Genomic DNA, 12,909 nt, shown 5'->3' with positions numbered 1-12,909 from the left:
TTGTGAGAGGATCTTCCTCACGTGGTTCGAAAACGGAGATATCTTCAAGATGAACTTTTGGCTTGTATAAGATATGAACACTTATTTTTTTATTGATATTGCAATTATTCGTAGCCTTCCTAAAATGCGTGTATCATAAGAAATAATTATGAAGATCGTAGCAAATAAAACATTGTAATTAAATTATCTTCTGTCTGGTCCTTATTTGTTGTTAAGTACTACTATGTTATATACAGCTTAATAAACAAGACTTATATTATAAACAATTTAAATGGCTATTTATTTTTTAAAACATTTACTACATAGCATACGGACAATGTTGATACGCCAGTCATTTAGCAATTTTTATATTTTATAAAAGATATGTCTACGTTCATTTTCATTATTAATTGATATTTTACGATAACGTGTGCATTAAGAGGCTACGATAAGGAAAATAATTAAATATGTTAATACGTTAATTTTATTATACAAATTTAGTGATTTCATTCGTAACATTTATAACTGTGCGTATATCTTTACCTATTAGTCACGCCAGTAGAAACTGTGTTAATGTGCTATTGATCGATAAAACGCAAAGCTCGTTGAACACGAAAGAGCTCTAATTATTTGAAGTTTTCGACTATTGGATTCAATCTAGCCATCCTAATCGACTTAATTGAAACAAATTTGCAAGATACAAAAAGGCGTATTTTTAGAGAATAATATGAATGGTGATTATAAATAGGGGCGAAACAGGGAAAGGATAATTCTAAAAAGAGACGTGGATCATACAGCCAGGAAATATCAGAGAGACGTGTTATTTCAGAAATAGAGACGAACCGAGACCTTTCACGTTTCAGATTCCAAATCGAGGCTCGCGATCGGAGCCACCTTTCACTTTTGGTACCGTACGAGCGCCGCGTCGTCTCAATTAGCATAAAATGTCAGTGAAAGAAAGTTCAAAACTATCGATTCACGCCAATAACTCGAGGAATGCCACTACATTGAGCAACCAAACGAATCGTATTAATCTGTTGCTAGCGTAATTCCATTGCACTGAACCTACTGCATTGCTAATAAGCGCATACTGCGCATAGACTAATAAATTTGATCTTATCTAGCTGAAATTCCATCGATTTATATGAGCTTGGGATTTCTTTCATTCCTAGAGAATTTAATCACAAAGACTAATTTGTGTTCAGTAGAAGAGAAATTTCAAGACGAATTGCATTGGAAAAAATTCATTCTATATTTATGAGTATTAATAAATATTCACAAATATCTATAAATTCAATTGATTTATCTATTTGATTTGTAATATGAAATTTAGTAAAATCTCTGAAACCATAGTTAAAATGTTTAGTTAAAACTTTGACAAAAGATCTACTGATGATTTTGCATTAAATTCTTGGATTTTTATTTTGTGTTTAAATTTTCTAATTATATAAATTTTGTAGTCAATATACTTTTCTACATTGTCAAGAAGAATTCAATTTATCAGATCTAAAAATTACTGTCTAATTAAACGGACTCCTACTAACTAAATCTGATTATTTGTCCCATTAACGATGTTTCGTTCTTTTTTTTATGTGAACGAAAAATAATAAATAATAAGGAAAGTTGATTAAGTACTATTAAGCGTACGAATCGTTTATCCTTGATATGTCCAGTGAAATTAATTAAGTTGCCATTGAAGAACTATATACATAGTAATTTTCTGTAAAAGACTTCTATATAAGCCCATATAACAAATATTTACACCCAAGTGTCTAAGATTTAATCTACATTTAAATTCTTTAATACCAAAGTCGCTCTAAAATTACAGAACAAGCCTTCTGATAAAAAAAGGTCTCGAGATCAACGGTTATAATATGTTAAAGCCAAAATTACGAAAAACCAGCTAGAAGAACCCCCCAAAAAGGAAAGACGAGAAGCAGGAAAAAAGTTACATGTACATGAAAAGTGGCTGTGCGAGCCAGGGAGACACAAAGAGAACGTAAGAGGAGAAACAAGGGTAGGGGAAGTGCAAGCACGACGACAAAAAGAATAATCGGTGAAAGGCGAGCAGTCGCAAGAAACGGGAAAACAGAGCGGGCAGTATAAAATTGCGCGGTGCAATTTAAATTTTCGGACCAGCTCGCTAGGGTTTCCAACTTTTTCAATGTGTACATACACTTTTAAAAGGAGCCGTTGTATAATGTAGAACACCCTCGTATCATCCAACCTCCCCTTCAACGCTATCTTGTTCACGAATTTGTACGGGCACATAGAATATGCGTACGTAGTGACGGTCTCGAGTTTCCCAGGGGTTACTATTTAACGCCATGTTTTTCCATTTCTTTTCCCCTGCCATCGTAGCTCGTTTTAAGGGTGGGCGCTGGAGAATTTACGGTCCGCCCAATTCCTCCAGATATTTCTTTTTCTTTTTTTCCTCTTCTTTCGTTTTTTCTTTTGGTTCTTCCGTGTGAAGCCGGTTTCCCCTTTGGTCCGTTCGTGAAATCATTCGACGAATCCAGCTGGCAGACGAACGTATTTGACTTTCATATTCGGCACGCGTGAGCACTTGTGTCCCTCAGAGCTCCACCATGGGGATACGACTGGAGGATGAATTTATGGAGCGGCTGGTAACGGGTCCTCTCTCGTCCCAGTGAAAACAGAATCATTTCGCGAGCCCCTCGCGAGGGTTGTAGTGCTATTTTTTCCATTCCTCAATTAACGGTATTTGTCTGTTCGTCGCGTTAGTAGCACGATACGTGCTAATTGGTCCTGAATTAACTGGTAGACTGAGGATTACATCTATGGAAAATTTAGTGATATACAAACGCACAAAATGCATATAGTATGAAAGAGATAGATAAAATGTTTGTTATATTATTTGATGGATGAAATAAATATTAACTCAGATCTCGTTTCGTTAATTACGTTTATACAAATTTGTATTAGTAATAGTGGATGCTATTTTAAAGTGGTAAAATCAATTCCATAGCCTGCATATGTTACTGCATATTGTATGATTTATATCAGAACTAGAAATTTTTATCCGAATAAAGAAAAATATTGCTCGACCTTAACAAAAGATATTCGATCTTACCCAATTGCTAATAAAAAGAGATCGTAAAGTATAAGTTTTTTTTACGATCGTGTTATTCTTCCACGTAATACAAATTATAGTTCAAGCAATGACAAAGTTATTACGGTGGGTATGAAGATTATCTTGTTAATTGTTCGCAGGGCCTTCTACCGTAGCCAGATAATAGACTACTGGCCTTGGTGCACGAAATACAAATGGTTCCTACAGTCCGAAATTTTAAAGCTGCTTCCATAACATCTATATTTCATTCATGATATACATTGTCATAATTCTATTGTTATTGTACATAAATTGTCATAATATATACACTACCAGTGATAAGTATTAAGGCACTTGATGATATTTAGTATGCATTGAATGTTTTTCACTGCTTTCATAAATTTTCTACCTCTTATACTACCGCAAATCTGTTATTTCACTCGTTTTAATAAGGTAGCACATTAAATAAAGTGGAATTTATTAGTTTTCCCATAAGTATGACGATTAAACGTTCTAATACTCGCGGCCAGTAATACATATAAATTACATTCATGAACGCATTCCTGCAAAAATTACAGAAATGAAAAATAAACGAGAAACGATCTTCCATTCATGGTACTTTAATGAACCGACAATTACTCCAATTCGCAGCGTTGGTCTCTCGTAAAATAGCTCGATATCCAACGAGACGAGTTTCTTCAATTTTTAATACTGGAGACGGAAATCCACTACTTTTCCTTTTTGCTTCGTTTAATTATTTCTACGTAAAGCTAACGTGATTCCACTCAAGTACAGGTTGCTCTCTCTCTCTCTCTTTCTATCTTTTTACGTTTCTCCTGGGCAAGCATTGGCCGCGTCGAAATTCAATGAAAAGCCACGTTACACGTTTCACTCAGGAATGCCAAGAGCTTACGGCTTACGGCATCGAGAAATTTCATAAGAACGAACCGGTTTGGTTCTCGAATTACCCGCCGCGCCGCCACGATGTTGCACCGCGCGAGGAATCCCAAGGTTTGTTCAAAGTGTCAAATATTGGAGAGGAAGACGATATTCAGCAAAGACGGAACCTATAGGGGATAGTATCTAGAATCTTGTGCGAAGATTGCGCCAATGAATGGAATTTCATTAGGCAAAAAGAGAGCCGAGACAGTTTGGATCAGCCACGCTGTTTTTCTGTGAAGATGCGTTTCTTACGATCTTACTATTTTTAGTTCGCTTTTATATGATCTGTTTCAACGCTAAACGTATGTCTACGTGTCTGTTCTGTAATAATAACGAGCTTATGGGGTTTGCTATTAGTTGGGAAAACATCAGAAGAGAAATAGCATTCTGTTACAAAGATTAGGATGTTAAATTAACATATCAGTTAGATTATGTGTTATGATTGTGATTAGATAACGTATCTATTGGTTTAAGTATCCCAGTTTCAGAAGGACTTTTATAAAGATTGTTGACTTGTTATTTTCTCATCGCTATTCAAATTTATTGTATCTCATAATTTCGTTATGAATAGAACTACGTATATACTAAACTTATATTTTAATACTCGATGTACCATTTTTAATATTACAATCGAAGAGTTTTTATTCAAATTTTAATCAAAAACTGAATCTATATTACTTTTTATATTCGACGTTCGCTATATTCACATCAATTATACAAACAATTACTTTCCTCGGATATTATATACCTCTGCAGTGATATTTAAAGAGAATGTACATAATACTGCAATAATACAATGTATATCAACTTTATCTACGATTAACATTTACTGGTGGCATTATTTTATGGCAAAAAAATGATCTAAATCATCGAAAGATAAAAGTCATACGAGCCATTTCACTTTATTTTCGTGATAATATCACAGCGAAAATCACCGCGTTTATCCGGATATTTGAATAAAACACCGATTCTTCCATCATTTTTGTGTTCTTTTCGTGAAAAACAAAATATGTATCGTATTCGTTCACGCATCGCAAAATAATCCTGCAATCCAAATGTTAAATGGCAACGAACGATACGAGCCGGGATTTCACTATTGTTCATCGGCTGTGACGAAAAGCTGATTTGAATGGCTGGTAAACGTTTAACATTGATCGCCTGCACATTTTTGTCGCGAAATTGACGAACGAGCTTCCGTTACTTCGCATCTGGCCGTTGTAAACAAGCCGAATAAAATTTCGTCGCTCGTGCTCGTGAAATTCGTTCCAGCTCGATTAAAAAAAATAATGTATTTTCATAGGCATACCCACTGTGTGTCGAATACCGAACATAGCATTGTATCTATGGCAACAAAAACATTTTATGTTCGTTACAACGCCGAGTCAACGGTGCTCGGTCGATTGGAAAATTGAAATAATTATGTAATACGATTAACAAATATAGGAAAAATACGTTGTGCCCGACGAATAAAGTTGAGAATAAAATTACGATTCCCTGTTTAGTTGGAAAAGTGATAAAGACGGTGAAAAATATCTCGTTTATTTGTCTGAATACACGCGATGTCATGGTGTCTCAGCGCGAGTTTGCACGGCACGGGAAGACAAACATAAACGTCATTAGAGGCGTCTACACATGAACTAATTGCAGGTTCAACTCGAAATTGTTAACTGTAGCATGTGAATCTACCATCTACATATATAATTTCTAGCTTCAAGTCTATGAATATCATTCACAAACTGAGTACTTACTTTCAATATTTCAAATCTATTTACTACTCGTCGGCGATCTTTAACTTGATCGTGTATCTCCTACGAAGTTAAAAATTTCCTCATTTTTAGGCAAATGTAAAGAAACTGATACTTTGCAATGTATACTTTTCGCCTGAATTTGAGATAAACCGAAAATATAAGGTTTTTTGTTACTAAAGTGGAGCGAGGTTTGTCATTAAAACGAAGTATATTTTTTATTTTAGTTTCAAATAAATTGAAAATGAAGTTTTTTGTTATTAAAGTAAGGCAAACACAATTAAAAACCTAATCTTTCACTGGAAGCATTGCATCTTTTTGATTTTATTATTAATTACATCATTCACATTATATAATCTCATATAAATTTATTCTAACGAGATATCGTGTAATTATCTATTCCCATTGTTTCTTTCATTGTCTGCTAGTCTGATCAGCGCTAATTAACGAGCACTATTTACTAACCTTGATTTTTATTTACCATGAACCCAGACTAGAATTACCGATTATTAAGCAGAGGACAATTGCGTTCGTGAAATTATAGGGAATATCACGCGATACGGCGATTATAGAACTATAAAGCGTCAGAAAACGTGGAAACGAACGTCTGGCTGGAACCCGACGTCCATACTTCCGGTTTCGCGCGAACACCGACGCGATAATGTTCGTCCTTCCGCGGGCGAACAGGAATTGTCTTGTTACAAGTGCCGGAAATACAAAATACGCGAGAACGAAAAAGCGACGCGAAAACATCAAAGCGGTCTTTTTGTCACCGCTGGTTTCCACGGTGAACACGCTTTAATTACACCTGACTTTGGCGGACGAAACGATGGTTTTCAACCGCAACGAAAGTGTACAATAATTTGTGATATAGTACTAGCGACAACGTAGTAGTCGGTAATGAAAATTATACTTTAGTTTGCTGAGACACGTAACTACAAATAGAAATAAATACTCGTGAATTATCGTTTGCCAAATAATCTGTAGGATTAGAATAATTCGCGGTATTTCCTGCTTGGATTCCATAAATTCTAATTTATTCTATTGTATTAGGAAGTTAGAAATCTTCTGCGAAAATCGTAAAAAGTTTCGAAAATCACGGTAGGATTAACAAAAAGTATTAAATTAAAATAAAGAGAGAAAAATAAAAGAACACCATAAAAATGGCAATATAAAAATTCCGATTACTGAAACTTATTGCAGAAACAAATTATGTAATTGCATTCATTGTAACGTAGATGTTAACACAACGTAGAGAAAACTAACACTTATTCTTTATAAACTGTTGTGCACGAGTGGTCGTTCGATTAATACATTTCACTCTAAACTCTACGTGTGGTCGTGCAAGGAGAAACATTTGCACAGAACTCGCGTTAATCAGCGATAATGCGTGCGCGAGGTGTAATCAATTCAAAGCTCAATAAAACTGTTTTAATCGGTCGACAAGCGCAATATTCACCGAGCTATAAACGCGTGAGACTACACCGTCGAAACAAAAATTATTGCTTCTATCTAGGTTAAAATCCCTATATTAAATTCCCTATATAAATAATATTCCCTATATTATTAAAATAAACTATCCAGATATCTATCGGCTATATAGGATCTGTGTGAATCACTTGTTTCGATGATTTATCGAGGAATTTGCTTATTGCGGTTAATATTCTGAAATCGAATTTACTTTAATTATAAAATCAAATCACCAACTGTTGGTAGTATCGATAGTTAAGGGCAGTTGTTGAATTTTAACATGCTCCCACGCATTTTGTATATTTTACATTTTATAAATACATTTTCTTTAATTTAACGGCGAAGAGTTCTATTTAAATTGTAAAAATTCAATCTCAAAGAGAATATTTATATAGGATGACATGCAACTGGGTCAAATGATCTCTGGTTATTATTGTGCAACGTGCTGTTATCCGTCCTTTCGCATCTGCTATAGAATTATATGGGCGTGAATATATCTTACATTTTATTAACCCGATTAAGCCATGGAAATAATATTTCCAAATAGTTGGACTTTAATTGATGATTATTTATGGACATTCTTTAATCCCTGCAGTTCATATCAAACTGAGCTTGATATTCGAATTCGTTCCATCTTTTAGTTCTTAGGATACAAAATACATTGTTTCGTACTAAAGATTAGTTTAATGAAAATGTATTGAAACGAAAGAGTCGATGATTACGAAAATGTGAAAATTTACTCGAATTATGAATGTATGTTAGCTTATGAAGCTTTTGAACATAACTCACTGAGTATGAATCAATTAGAATGGAACGTCAAATTTGTAATTCTTTAATTTCTTCTAATATTTCTTTTACCGTAATGGTAAACTGATATGATCTAAGGAAGGCACGCGTTCCTATCTTAAGGAATTTTGTAACTACACAAAGCACTATACATAATTACTCGTGCCAATCCAATTAGTATAAGAAAATAAATACCGCTTACTCTAGTCGCGTAAATCACCAACATATATACAAGACATTTTTTAACCAACAAAAATAATCTATTGCTACATATTTCGTCATTCTAACGGATATTAAAAATTATCTGCGGAAAAAAAAAAAAACGCTTCGAGACACAATATTTATTCAATAGCACATAAATACGACAGTTGAACTTCCTCTTTAAACCACTAATCATCTCCCTCGCACATGTCTGTCTCGCTGCAATCAAAAAACCAGATATCATTTATTCCAGTTCCGTAGACCACAAACATACATAATATATGTATATTATGTAAACGACGTCAGACAACAAGGCAAAATAATTTACTGTTAGATATTTCGTCATTCTAAGAAACCAAATTCTAAGAAACTATGTACGTAATTCAAGGAATTAAAAATCACTGCGTGATATGATAACGGGCGATATCTATAGAGAAACGTATCGAAGCACAACAATATTTTTGCGATAGAAGAAAAATGACGATAATGAAACTTTGATGAAACCTGACTTCTTGTTGAAAACTTGACTCAACGTATCTTCATGAATGGTCGTGCTCCCTGCGTTCCTAGATAAGATACCGTGGGCGCTGATAAAGCGATCTTTCGTTCGTTCGAGTCAGTCTCCCCTAGCGAGGAAGAGCAATTTCTAGCAAGTCTCTCACGGGAGGCGTCGCTAAAATAATTCAGGACTCCCGAGGCGAGATCGGGTCCAACTTCTCCCTCGCGAGAGCATACCTCGAGGATCTATGAAAATACGATTCCCGGCAAATGTCTACTTCGTTACTGGCTCGCTATAAATAGACCCAAACGGCCTTGGTCAACCTTCTTCGAGTTCGTCGACATTGGTAACCGGTATCCTCTCTCGGCCGACACTTCCACCAAAGAAGCTTCTGTCGGCCAGGGATTCCGAACTTTTGAGATCATACTCAGGGCACACGATGTCTAGACTCTTTTTTCTTTGTTCCGTTTGGTGTCGGGAGAAAAGTAATCGTTTCGGAGTATTTTACGTTGAGAGCTAAGAGACTTGCGATAGTTCGTTTTCTATTTATTCCATCGAATAGAATAATACAATTAAATTTTCTTGAAATTATAAGCACGAAGTTATAAAGTACTAGAGAGATTATTTGATCTTTTGAACGATGCTTATAATCGAACGAGAGTTGAAATTGGACCACTTTTAGTTGAAATTATTTACGGTTTCGTTTCAACCGAGACTGATATTTGATGTGTTTCACAGAGTGGTAATGATAAGTAGTTTAACCTGTTTTCAAGTTAGACGAGACAGTATAACGATGCGAGGTAATTTGTACTTGGTTTTACAGGCTAGCAAAATTCTGATATCCTGCTGTTACTTGAACAGTGATTCTCATTTATAAACACTATGTTATATACATATTGATTGAACGGTATCACGCTACTGAAATAAATAACAGAAGTAAATTTCATTTAAAACCAGATACAGTCGTTTGGAATTATCAAACAACGTACGAAATGAATACTTAATATATCAAGAAAACGAGTATAGCGAAGAAACGGCCGAAATTAATGTTAATTAGCCTGGAGATATCGCGATCGCCGGTTTTACAGCCACGATTTCTTGTCCCCGACATAAATCGTCCGATACGAAATCGGGAAATAAATCGATTCGCGAAGCATTGAATAAATCGGCGAGATAAGCCACGTTCATTATCCTCTTTCCTTCCGTTGATCGATGCATCGATACGCGTCGAGAAATTCCGAGATCGAAAGATACAGCCAGTAAGATATCGAGAGCTCTGTTTCTCAATACACTTCCCGAACACTAAATACGAGTAAACTGGTCACGAACGGAACTTCCTGGCCAAGGGAATTCCAACACGAATTTTCCCTTGTCGACACAAAGAAGCTCGCACAAAGACATCGCTGACTAATCTGCAATAAATTTGATCAGCAACGCGAGACAGATTAAAATAACTCGCTTTCGACTATAAACCAATCACTAGGAGAAGCCGAAACAATGGAAAACGAAAAAGTTTTCACGAAAATTCACTTTCCGTTGGCTAACCGTATATATTCGTTTAATCCTGAAACCACGATGCGTTACAACAAAGCCAGCAGCCGCAACGAACGGAAAAAGTCACGAAGACGAGTTATCCACGTTACCTCGAGCCTGTAATCAATTTCCCTGGTGAATTACGCTATCCGCACGGAACACGTGGAAACCGTACATGTGGAAGAAAACACAGCAGCATTGGAAGAGAACGATCGATTTTCGATCGAGTGCACTGATCTGTCGTCACTTTTCAATTTCCACTATAGAATCGTCGCAATGACATCGAGTCGTGAGACAAGAATAACCGATAATCGCGAGTCGAACTCATGAACGACGAGCATTGAACAAAGAGACATTTACGCGTCACATAAAAGATGTAATCGTTGCATGAATTTACCTGTTTCTGGAGACGCGAATGGATGAGAATTGAAGCAAGCCAGCCGAATAAATCGTTGTATTCTTCTGGATATCAACGAACGTGTCACAAATACTTCTTCAAAAATTCTGTTTCTTCTCACGGTTCGCAGCTTTCCACGAATATCTTCTCTTTCTTTTCGTAGCTTCTTTCACTTTTGTACTTCTTTCGATGAAAGAACAAGCCTTTAATTAAACGCACCAAACGTGAATATCGAATCGCTGTTTCGTCTATCGCCAATTATCATTCACGTTTTCACTTTGCCGAACACACTGGATTATTGAACGACCTAACCGACGCGACTTCTGCACTCTGTATTACACATACATATGTATAACGATGCACTCTCTCGAGCGAAGGACACGATGCTTGTTTATATTTTTCAAATTTCAGCGAAGATTTCTCAATCGCACATCGTCACGCGTAATTCACGACACCGAACGAGTCATAAACACAATGAGCTTATTCGAACGTTTCGACTAAGCCTGACAGAGTTTTTGTCGAGACACGACACGCATAACCTGTTTACCGGATGCACAGGCACAAACACCGTCGAGACTTCTCTTCGAGAAACGTCTAGCTGGCGATGTTGGTCCCACGAGTAAGTAAATTCCTCCGTTGACGCGCCGGAAGGCTCGACGTAGTATCGACGGCGTTGCCAGTGATACGTTTCCGTCGCGTGAAATCACAGACACGTGTGTCTCGAACGTGAGTTACAGGCGAGTCAAACGAAACGCCGCAAACATGTACGACAGAGCAACGATATGATTGAATATTAATATCAAACAAATAAGAACAATAATTGAATTATTAGCGACTACCTCGAGTAAATAACGTAGTCGTCAGACTTTCGATCTCGCGAAATATTTCCTACACGTTTAACGTCGACGATTCATCGACGAGACTTTTATGCATTCGAGGAACACAATGGGAACGCGATACGATAGATAAGCGTGTAGATCACGTATCGGTACGAAATTCAGTAGTAACAGCCGCCAAGGACGGAAAATGGACAATACGTATAAAGCTATCAATTTCAACTACTAATTGTACGTACTCTTCTTAACGATCCATTAAAAAGAAGGAATCGTTGGGAAGATTATTATTAGCACACAGAATTTTCAACGAAGAAGTCGACATCCAAGAACATACTCTTCGTCCGACTATTATACTTTAGCTTCCAATTCTATGGTTTTCCTAGTACATTCTTACAGCTCCGCGACCTCTGGGAACGAAGGTCGGATTCTTGAAAACACGTTAAAAGATCACAACGAACGCGAAGCAGAATTTTACTTTTGCGCGTGACTCGTTTTTAACGTTAGAAATATAGTGCTGATTATCGCTGTGACTCGTGTCCCTGTTGTTCTTCGTTGCTCGTTCACTACACCGGAAACACGCACCTGTGGGTAGATCCTTCTAAGTATTTCTACTCCCTTTTCTCCGTTCACTTCGTTCTTCCAGCGTTGAAACAACGTTACTGAACGACACACTCGCGCGCGATCGCGTCCGCCGGAGCACTGACACGACTCAGGATTCCACGAGTGACTGCAGCCGCATACACGACTCGAGTCGAACGACTTCGCTACTCGGCGCCACGACTCGTCGAGCCGAGCGGATCCGAATCCCTACGAACCGTTTCTTTGCGCTGCCGCTGGCCGCGACTCGCGCGCACTACGGCTCCGACTGCTCGCCGTGATGGAACGCGTCCCATCGTCGAGCTTTTCAACCCTTTGCGCTCGTATTCGGCTCGGAGATGGTTGCCGTGCTGGTCAGAATTCATTTGCATCCCACGAACGTTGATAAAATATAATTTCGTATGTAACGAGTAGCTTAAAAAGTTTTTTTTTTAAGAATTATATGAAATTTTAAGAAGCGCGTTGACGAAGAGATGCGCAAGCAGTGGCTGTCAGAGAGCAGATATACAATCGAAATGGTAAAAGTGCTGTAGTGACTGAGCAGATGTACGATCGAAATGGTAAAAGTGATTTGGTGGCTGAACATACGACCGCAAAGGGTTAATAAGTATTATACTTTAATTCGTCGATGAAATCTTTGAAGGAGATCGAGGAAGAAAGATTTATATCGTGGAAATGTGAACAACGAAAGCTTCTGATGATTTTGTATCTCCTGAATTTAACAACTGAAACTTTGAAACATTGAAATTTTTATTTTCGAACGTAACGTGAAATCTTTGAGGAAGATCCGGAGATTGAGAAAGGAAGAAGATGTACGTCGTGAAAACGTGAATAATAAAAGTTTCTGGTAA

The 12,909-nt window shown here is 36.9% G+C and overlaps 1 protein-coding gene across 3 annotated transcripts in view; it reads right to left on the bottom strand.

Annotated features, from left to right (window-relative positions):
- Positions 1 to 12,192, bottom strand: part of alpha-Man-Ia (alpha-Mannosidase class I a) — a 236,157-nt gene extending 223,965 nt beyond the window's left edge. For all 3 annotated transcript variants that reach the window (XM_069117723.1, XM_069117724.1, XM_069117725.1), the window contains exon 1: positions 10,626 to 12,192. The gene's annotated coding sequence lies outside the window, so the exon portion shown is untranslated. The remainder of the gene's footprint in view (positions 1 to 10,625) is intronic.
- Between the last annotated feature and the right edge of the window lie 717 nt (positions 12,193 to 12,909).

The sequence above is a fragment of the Bombus flavifrons genome, chromosome 7 (genome assembly GCF_040668555.2).
Source record: "Bombus flavifrons isolate JBK064 chromosome 7, iyBomFlav1_principal, whole genome shotgun sequence".
Taxonomy (NCBI): domain Eukaryota; kingdom Metazoa; phylum Arthropoda; class Insecta; order Hymenoptera; family Apidae; genus Bombus; species Bombus flavifrons.
The sequence above is the reverse complement of the archived record's forward strand: the minus strand, read 5'-3'. Positions and strand labels throughout refer to the sequence as shown.